Here is a 17,039-nt window from a genome sequence, read left to right on the forward strand (position 1 = left end):
GAATAATCTGATGAAGGAGTATAATTTTGACGATTGAAGGTAGAAAGGCAAATGAAGGATAGTGTTGAAATAATCCTGAATAATGACTAATTTTATTATTACTTATATTCTCCAGGGAGTTTAAATGACTCAAAAAATAAAGTAACTTATTGTTAACTCAAACTTCACCTCAATTTTCTGCTGATACTCAATGTGGACATTAAGTCCCACTTTAATAGATGGAGGAGTAAGTTAATATTATATTTCATTCGTGTTAGTGCTGCCTCCTCCCCCTCCACAACTCAGAATGACAACTCCTTTGTAACTTAGCCTTTGCAAGTTAATAATTAAAATATTCATCAAACTCGTGAAGAACCTTCATTAGACTATATTATGAGTTTTAGAATAGGACATTATATAGAGAGGCTAAATAACTTGTTCAACTGGACATAATGGAAGGTCCAGGAATAGATTCTAGCTCTGACTTCCAGTCGTCTCTCCACACCCAGTTTTCCTGCACAATCGCTTCATTTTCATCTGCTACAAAGTACATAGTCCCAAAGTGCTAACGCAGCATTGTGCAAAGTACAAAAAAAAAAAAAAAAAAGTCAAACTCAACACTGCCAGCAGAAAGCTCATTGTTCTGTGCACTGTACTGCAGTTATTTAAACAAAATATACGAGACCAAGTGGGACCGGATAGGACTAAATTTCGGTTTGCAGAGACTATCCTTCGTCCTTTGCATGGTCCTATGGATCCTTTAAGGAATTAGGAGGGTCCCTTCCTTTCGCCATATTTCTGATGACTGCAGCCGCTTGGTGGTGACTCGCTTTCCCTTCCAGCCAGCGGGTCCCCGCCTCGGTGAGCCAGAGGAGCTCTTACAGAAGCCAGCGGCCGCACGGGCCTGTGGGGCTACAAACTTTTATAAGGGAGCACAGCAGAGCAGGGGCTGAAGTTGTGGGGGGGGGGGGGGGGGGCGATGGCAGAAATGCAGAAATAGCAACAAAAACTACAGCGTCAGAGGCACGGGCAGGGGTGAGATGGAGCCCAGGCTGGGTGACGGGGCACTGGCAGGGCACTGGCCGAGTTGCAGGCTGTGGAGTTAGCTGCGGCGACGGGACCGACAGCGGCGGCTCCGGCGGCAGCCGCCCCGCCCGGGCTGGTATGCGGGCGGAGAATGACGCGGGAGGCGGGGTCACGTGACGCCCGTGGAATGCCAACAATGTAGCGAATGTCCCACTTGGGTCTGCGCGTTGGAACAGCGGCGTGAGCGCCCGGGGAAGATGGAGCAGCCGCCGCAGCCGCAGCCGCCGCCGCGCACGACTCCTGCCCTGCCGCCGCCGCCCGCCGGGGCACCCTCCTCCCTGAGGGGCCCGCAGCGGCCCGAGCCGCCCGTGCACGGCTGCTCCGCGAGAGAGGCCATCGAGGAGCCGCTGGTCAGCGGCCCCCGCTGCCCCTAGACCCCGCCCGTGTCCCGAGGTGAGTAGGCGCTGGGTGCGGAGCGCTGGGGAGCGTGCGTGTCTGTGTGTGGGGTAAGGGGCGGGAAGGGGCGCAGTCGGGAAAGTTTGTCCCGGGGCGGCCGGGCTCGGGTACTCCCTCGCTTTCCCCTCACAGCCCCTCACCTCCGCCCCAGGAAGCTCCGCACCGTCGGTAGGCGACGCTCCGCCGCGTGCGGCCGGCTCCGGCCAAGGACTGCGGCCGCCGCCACTCTGGGGCGGTGGATTTGGGGGCCGCAGGGAAGTTCTCCCCTCGTCCGCCCTAGCTCTTCTCACTTGGGGAGATCGCTCCCACCCGACGCTAGGTCGGATCGGGGAGGACGGTCTGGGGCGTCCTGCAGTGGGGTGAGTTTGCCCCGTGGAGAGATGTCTCGGAGTTCTCAAACTCCGGCTCCACTGCCCCGCCGCCTCCGCTGCAGCGCGAACTAAGTTTGGGACAAGTTGGCAGGGCACGGGCCGCGGGGACTTTGTCCGGGCACTGGAGGAGCCGCGGGCCGGCGAAGCTTCGGGAGCGCCTCTTTGTTGTGGGTCCCCGGGAAGGGGCAGGATCACCCTTTCCCACCAGCTGGAGGCTGGAGGAGTCCGGAGACCGCGTCCTCCCTGGGCGGGGGTGGGGAGATGCCTCTCTCCCTCCTGAGGGGAGGAGTGAGCGAGAGGACCTAGGGATGTGAAACTGGACTTTTCCATCAGAGTGCCCCCTGGGTCTGGACACTCGGATTCCGCTGGGGCGCTGGTGGCCCTCGGCGCTCCTGACCACTCGGTTCTGCTTGGCTCGGTTGTGCCCGGCTCGGGGGCAGTTGCACGTCACTGGCCGGGATGTCCCACGCAGGCCTCAATACCCTTGGGTTTAAACCAGGCTCTCTCCCAGGCTTTTTTCTCTGTAAGTTTCCCTCCCCCTGTTTATTTCTCCTTTATAAGTTTGTCTCGCTATTTTCACCAAACTCAAGTTTCGAGAATACTTTCGCCGCGGTAATTCTGGTGGCAATTGCATAACATGTCTTCCCTGCGTCCTAGTTTAGCTGACTTTTCTGGGACTTGACTTTCTTAACTTCCTAATGCCACGCGCTCGCACTAACTCGGAGCGTTTATTTCCCTTGACCACTGAGAAAAGTACCCGCTGTGTAGCCTTTACTTTTTTGGGGGGGGTTGTTTGTATATTATCGTTCTACTTTACCTGTCTTTGGAAATGGGGACATGAAACTTCCCCTGGGGAAAAAATGCAGCCTTTGGAACCAGATTGCCAGAAGTTTGGAGAACTTGGCTGGAAAGCCTTTGGTGTTTGATTCTTCCCAAGTTTTCTGTATGCTGCATTCTGTATGCTCAGTAGTACTGAGTCAGAATTAGTCTGTATGTCTTGTTGGTATGGAGACAGCATGGTGTGTTGGTTAGAGTAACCTCTTAGGAGGAAATAGTCCCGACTCACCATGTGACCTTGAGCTGGTAAATACCACCTATAGATTCCCTGCGGTGAAGTGAAAACTAATGCTATTAAAAGCTCTGTATACATTATGTTTTGTAAGAAGACATCAAAGTATATCTTTAGGAGTTACTTTGTGTAAAGAAAACTTAAGGACAATAGCTGATACATTATGGGACTGGGGATGAGGGGAGGATACATTTAGGGCAAGTTAAAATGTTCATTTGTAAGATACATAGTGACCTGTGCTTTGTAAACAGCACTAAGCCAGAGAACATAATATTAATAGAGAATGTCATTAATACGTTTAAGTAGAAATTCAAATAAAATCTTTTTAGAAATAATCTTTCATGAATTGGCTTATTTTTAATGCAAGCTTTGTGAATACTTTTAAGGTGGCCAGAATGAAGTAGGAATTTGATTCCAAAATTCTGTTTGGATCTCCAATACCCTACAAATTTAATTTTTTTTGAGATTAATGGATAATATGAAGCAAATTAAGAAGAGGATAGTTAATTGTTTACTTTCAGAAAGGTCATATCTAGAAGAGTTTAATTTTTTATTTCAGGATAAATAGCTGCAGATTGGATTCCCTAAAGTCTGCTTGAGAGCTGTTGGAGAGCTACCAGGAATGAGCTACTTCCGACCTTTTTAGTTTGTTTCACAATGCCTATTGTAATTCAAATGTATCACTAAATTAGAACTTCCAAATTCAGCAGAAATGAACTGTTCAGAAAAGGGCCTTTTAAATTTACATGACAGTTTGAGTTGACCTCATAAAATTTGGTCTAATTAACTCCAGTTACATAGAGAATTCTGCTTAATGAATATATGAGTATTCTTTTGAAATGAATTCTCTAAGCATTTAATCAAGAAGAGTCTAAGTCAGAAACTTAGGTAATTTTGAAATTGTGTCTTGGATAATATGTGGAAATATTCAGGTTAATTAGTAGGATCTTAGAAACTTGGAGCTAGTAGGGACCTTAGAGACTCTCTGTGTCTCTGTGTCTGTGTCTGTCTCTCTCTCTTTTAACCAAGTCTTTTATGGAGCATTGGGGAGTCAAAGTTTAGGAGGTAAAATGTTATATTATTTAAAGCAGTCTTATCATTTAAAGCACTACCTAATTACTTATGTCTTCCCACAAAATCTGAAATTCCAGAAATGTTGATAGGTTCCCAGCATAACACAGTAAATTGAGAAGTGTTTTAGAGAGCTTAAACAAGAGATAGAGACTGGACATGAGATTTTATTGATATAAGAAACTCCCCATGAGGAAATTCCCTCTATCAGGGCAAATCTGCATTTTCTCTGAAACCAGTTCTAGAAAACTTCTATAAGGCACTGAGAAGGTTTTAACTGAGAGGTTAAATGATTTGCCTAGGATGACATCTTATAGGAGTCAGAGGCTGACTTGAACTTTTGTTTTCCTAATTCTCCCTCCAAAATACCAAATTATCATTACTAGTTTTAAGAAGTGATTTTACAATTATTTAACAATAGAATTTCACAGTAATATTCCTTCAACATTTTTTTCTAGCTATTACTTTCCTGAAAATTGTCAAAGAGAAATATTTCCACTTTGCCCACAGTATTTGCTTTTACAGAAAGATTGTTATTTTGGGCCCCATATCACTCAGGGATCTATCTACCCCAGTGAACTAAAATGATCTTTTGCATATAAAATACTTTACAAATATTACTTACAAGACAATTATTGTCTTGTAATCAAATCAAAGCCAAAAAAATAGCAACTATTGAAAATAGAAGTTGGTTAAGATTTTAAAATGAAGACTGAATTTGTTTTTTAATATTTTCCTCTATTTCAGTTCTAATGCCTTTCTCTAGCCTGGAGATGAAGCCAGGTTCTTTCCTATGCTATTCCAATTTCATTTACAAATGGGGTAACTGAAGCCTAGGAAGATTAAGTAACTTGGTCATTGACATACATTTAATGTCAGAATCAAGGCTTGATACAGTTAAGTGACTTGCCCAGGATCACACAGGTAGTATAGTCTGAGACCATCTATTCCACTGTGCCACCTAGCTGCCCTTTGTGCCATTATGTTTTACTGCTTTTCTGTTTAAGACTATGCTAATAGAGTAAAATTCTGGCAGTTATTACTCAATTGGAAAGGCTGGAACTGAGCAATAAATGTCCCCTGTAGGTCAGCTCCTGGAACTATGAAGAAGCTCAAAACAAATGATGTTTTTGGTTTTTTTTGGAGGGGGGGCTGACTTTCTACTCTTGAAGAATGTTCCTAAGGTAGAGAGAGAGCAGTTGTAATCTGCATAGGTAGAAGGAAGGAAATACTTATTAATCTATTAATCACTTATTATGTGCCAGGTATAGTGCTAATTAATTACTTCACAAATAACTCATTTGTTCCTCAAAACACCTTTAGGAGATAAGTGCTATCATTATCCTCCTTTTTACAGTTGAGAAAACTAAAGTTTAATGACCTGACCATAGTACCTGGATAGTTAACTACAAGCACTAATTTGAACTCAAGGCTTCCTGCATCCAGGAATTTGATCAATATGATGCTCCATTTAACTGCCTGCCTAGGAAGAAGTATCCATATCAGTGAACTCAAAAAACATTGAAATTTTGAAATATAAAAATATGTATGTGCTCCCCACCAATAGTACTCAAAACTAACCAGCACAAGTGAACTTACTGGTGACAATTGCTTTTTAGAATTAATTATTCTATAATTCTTTATTTGCTAGTCATTTGATATCTATAATATAGCATGTTAAAACTTATTTATCGGAAGACATAAAAACATTTTCCAGGTGTGTTTGTCAATTGCAACTATTTTTATGTGTCTCAGTAAAAATCTTCAGGTATATAATGATGTATTATTATTTATAATAAAATTATATCTATAAATAACAAAAATATGTATAATATGAAATAAATGTGGGGTTCAGAATCATTGACTGAATAACAGGCACTTTAATGAAATGAAATGTCAAGAGTTAGGTAACATTGCAAAACAATGGAACCACACCTCTGTTTGAATATTGGCTCTCTGCCTTCTAATCCTTAAAAATATTTTTTAAGGTTTATTGATGAGTGTAATTGTTATAATTATGATACTTTTTGGAAATACTGCCAAAGTTGTCCCCTTTATATTGAACCTTCTTTTATTATAAAGCAAAACAATTAAGCAAAACCCTCTAAAATCTATACAATATTTTATTCTAGTAGAACCATACCTTTCTTCTATGAAAGCCAGGGACTTCTCATTATCTCTCTACTCCTGATTGTCATTGGTTTTTCAGTTAAGCAAAAGTTTGTTTTAAAGTGGTTTTTTTTGTTGTTGATGTTTTTGTTTTTTTAACAATTGGAGATGTGTTGTGAATCTTAGCTCTTGGATTATTTTGTCAGTTCATGCATATTTTCTTCCATATTTTTTTGAATTCCTTGTATTCATCATTTCTTATTCCACCAGACCTTATGGTCCTTTACATTCATATACAGCCATTTCCTAGATGATGGACATTCACTTTGTTTTTAGAACTTTGCTACCACAAAGAATACTGCTAAGATTATTTAGGGTTGTGTTTAGCTTTTGTTTCTATCTTTGGCCTCCTGGGTCAGAGGGAATGGACAATTGAGGCATTTTTCCTGTGTGCTTCCACATTAATAGCCAGAATTTTTCTTGACTAATTCAGAGCTTTACCAACAGTATCATTTCCAATGATCTCTATCCTTAGCTGTAATTGTTTTTTGTCTTAGGATATAGGATATAGGAATCTGTTTTAAAAGGCATTACTCTGGGGACAGCTAGGTGGCGCAGTGGATAGAGCACCAGCCCTGAAGTCAGGAGGACCTGAATTCAAATGTGATCTCAGACACTTAACACTTCCTAACTATGTGACCCTGGGCAAGTCACTTAAACTCAATTGCCTCATAAAATAAAATAAAAAATAAGAGGCATTACTCTGGATCAGTTATTCCAAAGTCCTCCACTGAATGACTGAACACTATTTTGTGGACTTTACTTCATAACAGGCTCCCCTTTTTTAGTGAGATAAATTATCATCCCTGCTGTTCTTTCCTTCATCTTAGTCTGTAACAGGAAGTTCTGTATCCTTGAAACAGCCTAATCACTTATTCAAACAACTATAGTTGTTTTAAAAAAAATTGGCTCAGATTTTCAAGTGTTTTTACACTAAAAATATCTGAAGTCTAATTATAATATACATAAACACACACATATATATATATATTTAAAACATGCTATATGCTATGGTAATTCATCTGTTCTATGATTCTAACTCAGATCCCAGGGACAGTGTTATAATAAGGTTATATTGTATTCACATGGCATTAGGGATATTTGGGTAAAAATATGATATACATACATGGTGATTTCAGTATTTGAAAATAATTTTGTCTTGATCATGTGGATACTCCATCCACTTTCTCAAACCACAACACCTCCTGTATTCCTTGGGGTTGGTTTCATGAGTTGCCATAAATGGGGTCGGGAAGGGGGAAGCCAATTGTTTTGGTCTGGAGCCTTTCCCGGACTTAGATTGTTGAACAGTCTATTGCAGGGATGGTATTTGTAGCCTTTCTCCATTTTTGTGGGATCTAATGGAAACCTGCTTTATTGGATTAATGGAAACCTAATCTCTTTGATGTACCTTAGGATCTCTTTCTATGCCATGGTCAGTCATCAGTAAGAAGTTGAAATACTATTTTAATTTCCCATTTAGATTGTGAGCTTCTTTACTCATTTTTCACTTGAGTTATATCCAATAACTTAATGGCTTATGTAATGCCATGCCACATTGGAGCTTGATATAATAGTGTCATAGTAATTATGACATCTTTTTTTTTTTTTTCTTTTGTATTGAGCATTTTGATTACTATATGTTTAAAGAAAAATTCTTTACAATTTGCCCTGCTGGATCAAAGATTGGGAGGGAGTTTTGATAAATTCAAGTTACGGAGCATACTTAAAATACTACAAATGTATTAAGTTCTTGGGACCAAGAACAGAAATTTATATTCTTAAATAGTGAGTTTGCCCTTTATGTCTGAAGTCAAAAGTGGAACATGATTTTCATTTCTAGTGAGCTGTTTCATACTTTATAATCTGTGGCATTTTGCTGTTACCCTTTCAGTGTGTTTTAAACACTGTCATCCAAAGAAATGTAAAAATTTAGAATTATTGGCCAGTGGTTTGATTATGTTTTATACCTTGATACCCAGCACCCACTTTAAAAAAAAAAGAAAAGAAAAGAAAAGAAAAAAGAAAGTACATATCCCAAATGCTTTGGAAAGGGTAAGGTTTTAAAATTTCCTTTTGGAAAAATGTTCTTATCCTTAACCTCATTTATTAAAATGATAAAGTGTGTCAGAATGTTTTGTTTTTATTCACTAATCTTAGTATGACTTATTGCATTCCTATTGTAAATCCTTTCAAGAGTTTGTAATTTGGGCATTAAATAAATTGTCTCCAAGCCAAAAGGTTAGCACACAAAGTTTGTAGCTGAGAAACTATTCTCTATTCTTTATGAAACCAAAGAAATTCGTGTCCTTTCCAAGCAGGCAGGCAGGCATGAGTGCAGTTTACTATTTAAAAAAACAAACAAACAAACAAAAAAAACCAGTTGTTTTTCACTTAACTGTTTTTAAATTTTTTTTTTTTTTTTTTAAAGAAAAATACCTGTGGTGGTTTTTTAGTCCATAGTATGTACATTTCCTACAAGATTATGGTAAAAGGAGGTTGTTGAGCTAACAGTATGTAGCACCTCATTCCTCCACTCTCCATATTAGAGAAAGGTTTTAATAGAGAGCCAAGAAGTCTGTTTTGGAATCTGTTTGGGACATATTCACTCAGCACTTAACCCATGTATAAATATAGACATCTACACATGAATGTTGTCTCACTTCTACCTGTACTGGTTAATTTTTATAAATGGAATTTTTGTGTTACATTTGAAGATTCTGCTACAAAATTTCAAGCTATCTTATGAGAGTTACTTCATTGTGAAATAATCCAGCTTTATGGAATTTCCTTGTGTTAAATGATGAAGACAATCATTGAGACTTGTATATTTAATATCAAAGCTTTCTGTCTTTAAAGTTTAGTAGGTTTTGAAGTAGAGAATTTTACCATGCCATTTGCTACTGTATTGCCCATTGTTTCTTTTCTGATTTTCATAGTTCTTTCTAAAGAAACAACTATATTTAGGGGCAGCTTAGATGGAGCAGTGAATATAACACTACTCAAAAGTCAGGAAGACCTGAATTCAAATTTGACCTAGATGGATAGCCAAAAGAGGTAAGAATTTTGGTAGTGAACACGTGGGTCTTCTGACCAGGTGTTCACTCGGGAACCAACAAGTCAGGGCATTATGTGAGTATGTATAATAAAGGCTTTTAAGATTACACATGGCTGTTCTTGAGTGCGCTACCGGTTATTAAGCTATAGATTCAAGAGATTGTGGCCAGAGACCTTTGAAGGCCAGCCGGGTAGAGTTCACACTGCTAAGCACAGTGGTCAAAGGTACTCTGGTGGGTCTAGGACAGACTAGTAATTGTAACTGCCAGGAGAGCACTTAACACTTCTTAGCTGTGTGACCCTGGGCAAGTCACTTAACCCCAATTGGTTTTGCAAAAAAAGAAAAAAATAACCAATTGTACTAACAGAATTAAATACTTAAATATGACTGATGGATGAGTAGATATCTTGTTTTTGCCTGAAAGTCTGTATGAGGCTTGTTTATTATAACTTTATAATGTTATTGCTTTTGTATTAAGTTTATAGTTTCAAGTTGAATAAAATATATTTTCTCTTAAAAAAGAATGAACCTCACATTTTGGGTATGTTGCTAAAGGAACTTTTGTTACAACACTATGGTTTGAACAGGAGAGATTGTGGAAGAGGCAAGTTTTGCCAGACATTTATCTCGGAATCTTTCTTTTTTTCCTTCTTCCATTTTTTGTTTCTATTTTTGTTTAAAGCAAAAAGAGAGAGAGAGAAAGAAAAGAATAAAAGACCACATTTCAAAAGTATTCAAACACTGAATTTAAAGAGGATAATCTGTATTAAGTTTTTAAGTGATAACTTATGTAATTTGGTACCATTTTCATTAGTCATTAATTTATCATTATGAGTCAGGTTTATTTAACCCTGATCTTATTCCTAGACTTGATTGCTTTAGTTCTTACTAACTTACCTAGAGCTTTAATCATTCAATCAGCAAGCTTTAATTTCCTTGTATGTTCTAAGCAATGGAGATGCAAATACCAAAAAAAAAAATTACAACAGCTGCTAACCTCCTGGAAGATTCAGCATGCACATGTATAAAAATGTCTAATCTCATATTTAAAATTTTTTAATCATTGTAAAGGAATAGGATAAAATTACCCTTAGACAGCAGTTAGGGGCCCAGTGGATAGAACGGTGGGCCATGAGTGAGGAAGACTACTCTTGTTGAGTTGAAATGTGTACTCAGACATTTACTAGCTGTGTGACCCTAGGCAAGTCACCCCACTATTTGCCTGTTTCCTCCTCTATAAAATGGCAAATCAGTTTTACTTTCTTTGCCAAGAAAACCCCAAATGGAGTCATGAAGAGTTGGGCACTGCAATTTCTAATTCTTTAATTTACTGTCACAAAGAGAGCAGCTATAAATACTTTAGATCTTATAAGTTCTTTTCCTTTTTCTCTAAACATCTTTAGACATATGCCTATGTGAATTTAAAAAGGTTCAAGATATATAGTTTCTGAGTAATTTAGTCATTTTATTAGTAAGGCCAGCAAGTTATTAATAAGAGGATGGTTATTTGGCCATCTCTGTTAGACAACAATGGTGATAGACTCACGGTTTATATATCTTTCAATAGAGTTCAACCAAATTTAATTGGTTGATATAATTTTGGAGGTAGACTATATTACAGTGGAAGAGCTGAATTATCTCTTGGGTAAGGAAAATATTTCTATGCCAGACCATCTACAGCTTTAAGGTATCAAATGAAATCCTTTGCAAGGTTAGATGAGTGATCATGATCTAGGAGCATCAGTGCAATTTCATTATCAGTAAAGTCCTTCAAGAAAAACTGGATTTAAAAGTCAGGACTTTTATAAGAAGGTGGAGGAGCTCTTAATTTTCCCCAAGATATTGGTTATTAATAGTGATTTCTAACATTTGATTCTTAAGAGGTGTGGCTTCTTCAATGAATCACTGAGATGACAGATACTTCAAGAGTTTCTAATTATGGAAGTTATGAGGGGATAGAACATGAGAGGAAAAGGGGAAAGATGGACAATGCTTTGATAAAAATCAAAGGAGGCAATTCCCTTTGATAACATTTTGACAAAATCATTGATAAGTAGACCTTATAAGATAAGTAGACCTTATAGATAAAACACAAAAGAAAAGTGTAAACAGCAAAATAAAATATGTAAATAAAATTCATAGATGTGTCTCTGTTTCTCTGGAAATATGTCTGATGTCCTGTGGTTTTGGGTATGCTCTCAGAAGTTCTCCAGCTCAAATCACTTGTAGAAATTCTCTTATCTGATAAAATTTTCCTGAAAAATTGATCCTATTCTCAGGGACAGATATTCACAAGCCTTAGATCTCAGCTGTTGCTTCCATTGAGCTGCTGACTGATGATGTTTCTCTTAAATTGAAGCCCATTTAAGCCTGGCAAAATCACAGAAAACTCCTTTTTGTGTTGATTCTCTTAGTCTTTTAGAATCCAAAAATGATTGAAATTAGAATTAGAAGTTTGAGGTTGAGGAGAGTCAATCTCAATTTATAGATCCTCAGCAAAGAGTTTCTCTTTAGGTGAAGAAATCTTACCATGAAAACTGCCCACGAGAATGGTGTGTTTCCTGGGAGATATTTTGCTAGACCTGTCTCTTTTTTCCTCTAAAATCTCTTCCTGGTTACCATATCCTTTAAAAGGGTTTGATAGATACAGTTTCTGGGTAATTGAATCATTTTATTAATGAGTCCAGCAGGTTATAAGTAAAATTTGGTCTTGTTAAGCCCAAAGATCACAACATTCACTTTTCATAATTTTTGTGGTCTTTTCTTTCCCCATTTACATGTTTGTAGACATTGTGTATATTGTTTTCTTGCCTCTGTTTATATCCCTCTACGTCAGTTCATGGAAATTGTTCCATGCTTTTTTTTATGCATCATATTTGTCCTTTCTTTTACAGCACCATAATATTCCATCCATTCATTCTCATTTTTCGATGGCAAGCTAGTCACTATGATTACTGTATTTATGTTTTTGGATTTGTTCTTTCCATTGTCCTTTATATATCTTGGCTTGTATGTATATGTATGTTGTCTTAGTGATTAGATTGTATGCTCCTTGAAGTCAGGTCTTTTGTCTTGTTTTGTATTCCAGCACTTTAACAGTATCTGGCTCATAGTAGACACTTAATAAATATTGATTGATTGTTGAAGCCATTATATGTTTTTCAGGTTCTGTTATGCTTTTCTGAATTTTTCATAGGAATAATTTCTTATAATTCAGTAATGGTCTATTACTTTCATGAACCCTAATTTGTTTAGTCATTCTAATGGATGACATCTGTTTTCATTTTTTTTGTACATATGCATGAATGGGCACAGATACAGACACACACATACAATGTGACCATGACTATTTTGGTGTTGGGGGAAAGGGGGATTCTTTCTACATTTGACCTCCTGCCTTACCCATGGAATCACTGGGTCAAACCGAAAGGCCATTTTAATTGCTTTCTTTGCATAATTAATTCCAAGTTACTTGCCAGAATAGTTGGATCAATTCATATCTATCAATTTGTCAGTTAATAAGCATTTATTAAGTATCTACTATGTGCATGATACAGTATTAGCTCTGTTGATACAAAAAAGGCAAGATAGCCCCTGTTCTCTGATGAACTCACAATCTATTAGTGGAGACAGCCTGCAAATAAATTAGTACAGATAGGTTTTAACATAGGATAAATAGAAAGAAGGCACTAAGAAAGATTGGGAAAGGCTTCCTTTAAAAGTTGGGATTTTAGCTGGAACTTTAGGAAAATCAGAAGGTTAACAACAATACCTTATCTTTTTATGGTGTTTTTATGTTACCCCATTTGTATCTCACAAGCTGCCCTGTGAAGGATGACAAGGTGGGTATTATTTTTCCCATTTCATAAATGAAACTGAAGGGAAATTAAATTATTTGTCCAAAGTCACATGGACAGTAAGTCTTTCTGAATTTGTCCCTTCATTGGGAACTTCAGGTTGGCTTGGCTCAAAAGCAGATTTCAGCATCTTCTCTTTAGAGCTGTTAAGCTTAATTTAAAAGAACAACCCTAATTTACCTTTGAAACCTCTGAATCATCTAGGTCCCAGGAATTTTGATTTCCTTTCATCCCATTCCCATGTGACTAAAAAAGAAAAAAAATTACAATCCTGAATTGATGCACTTAAAAAAAAAAAAAGGAAGCAAAAGTAATAGTTACAACAGTAGCTTAAAGTAGCTTCAGGCTTCTTTTAAATATTTTTAGGAAAATCTAGGTAGGCTAGAAAAATCAAAATAACTTCCCATTTCATCTGAAGATTACTTGTACAAATGAGGTGGGGCAGATGAATAGAAAGAGCAACTCTTAAACATCAGCTCCGAGAACATTTAACCTCTCTGGACGTCAGTTTCCTCATCTGCAAAATGAGGGAGCTAGACTTGATCTGTAAGGATCTTGCAAATCTTAAGTCTGTGAATTCAATGAATGAAATTATGGTGAAATGATATACTGAGAAATGCATTCGTTCCATCTTAGAAAACTTTCTTAAACCTACAGGCCACCAGAGGGAGATGTGAAAATAAACAGGTACCTAGTGGACTTTAATTTTACAGAATCTCAGTGTATGGGGATTTTAGAGGTCTCTCATCCCTTACCTGAATATAACTTTTTTTTTTTTTCCCTCTGAGGCTGGGGTTAAGTGACTTGCCCAGGGTCACACAGCTCCGAAGTGTTAAGTGTCTGAGATCAGATTTGAACTTAGGTCCTCCTGAATTTAAGGCTGGTGCTCTATCCACTGCACCACCTAGCTGCCCCTATGACTTTTTTTTTTTTCAATTTTTTTCAATTCAGATACCAAAAAGTAGTCATCCAGTCTTCACTTGAAAACCTCAAATAATGGATAATTTATCACCTAATCCCATAGGTGAGCCATTATGATAGTTTTTATTTGCTTCAAACCCTAAATCTGCCTTCCTGTAAATCCTACCTATTTTTCTTAGTTCTACACTCTGAGGCAAACCACAAGATTAGTCCTCCTTTAAATATTTGAAAATGTCTAAAATGTACCTTCCCTCTACTCTCTTCTTCAAGACAGAGATCTCTTTTCACTCAAACACAAGAATAAGAAACAAACTATAATGATCCTTGTATGTGATCATTTGACTTCTTACCATCATCCTGATCAGTTCATCAATGTCTCTTTTATAGTGTGCTCCCTCTAATGGATTCTGTTTGATCTAAATTTGGGCAGAATATAGTGAGGATTTTTATCTTCCTCATGGATACTTTTTTTAAAAAATTATTTTTATAATTATAAATTTTTTTGACAGTATATATGCATGAGTAATTTTTTTTTATAACATTATCCCTTGTATTCATTTTTCCAGATTTTCTACTCCTTCCCCTAAATGACAGGCAATCTCATACATTTTACATGTGTTACAGTATAACCTAGATATAATATATGTGTGTAAATTCAATTTTCTTGTTGCAAGTTAAGTATTGGATTCCGAAGGTATAAGTAACCTGGGTAGATAGACAGTAGTGCTAATATTTTACATTCAATTCCCAGTGTTCCTTCTCTGGGTGTAGTTGTTTCTGTCCATCATTGATCAGTTGGAAGTGAGTTGGATCTTCTTTATGTTGAAGATATCCACTTCCTCATGGATACTTTTGCTGTGAATACTTCCCACCATTGTCATGCCATTGACTCATATTTACCTTTCTGCTGTTAGGTGAACAGAATCTGGAGACCTGGGATGTCATTTAGTTCATTTCATTCATTTTACAGGGGGAAGAAACTCATGAAGTTTAAATGATTTTTCCATATCCATTCAGGGAATTAATGTAGCTCTAAATATTTTTGTTACAGATAGATTCTTTTTTCTTTCTCATATCTTTGTAGTAAAGTTCTTGGAATCATGAAGTTGAATATTATGATCATTTTATGATATTTCTATTTTGATCTGCAAAATATTTGTTTCATTCTACATCCCCACTAACAATGTTTAAGAGTACCTATTTCTCCAAAGCCCTCACCAACATGAAATTTTATCACTTATATTGTTTTGTCAATTTACTAGGCATAAGATAGTATTTTAAAGTTTTCTTGACGTGTAGTTCTCTTTAAGGAGTTATCCTTTTATGTGGTTATTAGCAATTGTATTTAATACTTCAAAAATTGTCTGTTGATATCCCCTGAGAGTTTTATTCCTGTTGTTTAATTTCTTTGTATATTTGGTATATCTATTTATTGTAAATATTTTCCTAAATCTTTTTTTTTTTAATTTTAGAAATCATAAATTTAGAGCTTAAAGAACCCCCAGATGCAATCTAGTCTAAAAAAATCCCATAAAAGGATTATAGGTGACTTGTTTAAGGTCCACTCAGGAATTGAGTATGGATCGAAACATGTCTATTTCTGCTTTAGTTATAATGAACTCCTCTCTCTTTTTATAAACAAAATTGTGTCTCCAATAACTCACCTGCTTGTTTGATTAAAATATTCTTCTTTTTGGCAAATTGAGGCAAATTTCTTAATTCTTCCAGCTTTTCACAACAGAATATAAATTCCATGGAAACTTAAGTCTGTTTTGTTTTGTTTTTCATTTTTGTATGCTTATCCCATCAATGCCTCACAGTTATGCGTTATATTGAATGCTCTTTGAAGTGAATTAGATTTTTTAAAAATTTAGATCACTGATCCAGTTAGGGTTTATTAATAGTGTATGTAGTAGACTCTATAATTATTGTTTGCCACAAAATTTCTAAACTCTATTAAATTGTGGTACCACTGGGTTTTATTTCATGACCTTGAGTTTTTTAAGTCCCAATTTGGACTTTTAACACTTTTTGGATCTGTGATTTCATCAGGGTGGTACTTCCATTGATTGCAACCCCTCTCCTCTTTTTTATTCTGAGATTCTTGTTTGTATCTTCCTATAAAGCCTTCTAAGAGTGAATATTCACCCAAAGTGCAGTAGCCCTTTCTTTTTGTGCTTTTGACTATCTCTATCCTAACTAAGCAATCTGTGGTCTCCCATTTGTGATACATTAGCAGTGGTCCTCAAACTTTTTAAATAGGGGGCCAGTTCACTGTCCCTCAGACTGTGGGAGGGCTGGACTACAGTAAAAACAAAAACTCACACTCTGTCTCTGCCCCTCAGCCCATTTGCCATAACCTGGTGGGCGGAATAAACATCCTCAGCGGGCTGCATTTGGCCTGGGGGCGGTAGTTTGAGAACCCCTGCATCACAGGATTGATTTTTCTGTCCTGCATTCTTGAAAATGATTTAATCTGCTACTTAGTAAGTAGGCATAAACTACCATAGGTAATATGCATCCAACTTAAACTTACTATGCCCCTTTCTTTTGTCCTCTGTGTAATTTGTAATTTTTCTTTTTCAGAGATAAATCATAATCCACACCAAAAACTTTGGTGTTCAGTCATTTCAATCTTGTTTGACTTCCCATGACTGTTTTGGGGATTTTCTTGGCAAAGATACTGGAATAGATGGTCATTTTCTTTTTCAGCTCATTTTTAGAGATTTGGAAACTGAGGTAAACAGAGTTAAGTGACTTGCCCAGGATCAAATAGCTAGGAAGTGTCTGCGACCAAACTTGAATTTAGGAAGAAGGCTCTTCCTGACTCAAAGTCAGTGCTCTTAGCTATCTGAAAGAGACCTTAGAGGTCAATCTTAGCCAACTATTTCATTTGATCTACTTCTCTGGGACCCAGAATGATGTGTCCTGCTAAAGTGAGTGACAGGGCCAAGATTCCAACCCAGGCTCCTGGCTTCCAGTGCAGTATTTTTCTTTCCACTAACTATACCACCTTTTTTTTTTTTTTTTTTTTTTTTTTTTTTTTTAAGGAAAGAGAGTTT

General features: G+C 37.4%; 1 protein-coding gene across 1 annotated transcript in view; it reads left to right on the forward strand.

The window, feature by feature from the left end:
* Positions 1-1,245: 1,245 nt before the first annotated feature.
* The window catches only part of LATS2 (large tumor suppressor kinase 2), a 76,164-nt gene continuing 60,370 nt past the window's right edge, over positions 1,246-17,039 (forward strand). Inside the window, exon 1 of the mRNA XM_074303680.1 lies at positions 1,246-1,458. The gene's annotated coding sequence lies outside the window, so the exon portion shown is untranslated. The remainder of the gene's footprint in view (positions 1,459-17,039) is intronic.

Source organism: Sminthopsis crassicaudata, chromosome 3 (genome assembly GCF_048593235.1).
Source record: "Sminthopsis crassicaudata isolate SCR6 chromosome 3, ASM4859323v1, whole genome shotgun sequence".
NCBI lineage: Eukaryota > Metazoa > Chordata > Mammalia > Dasyuromorphia > Dasyuridae > Sminthopsis > Sminthopsis crassicaudata.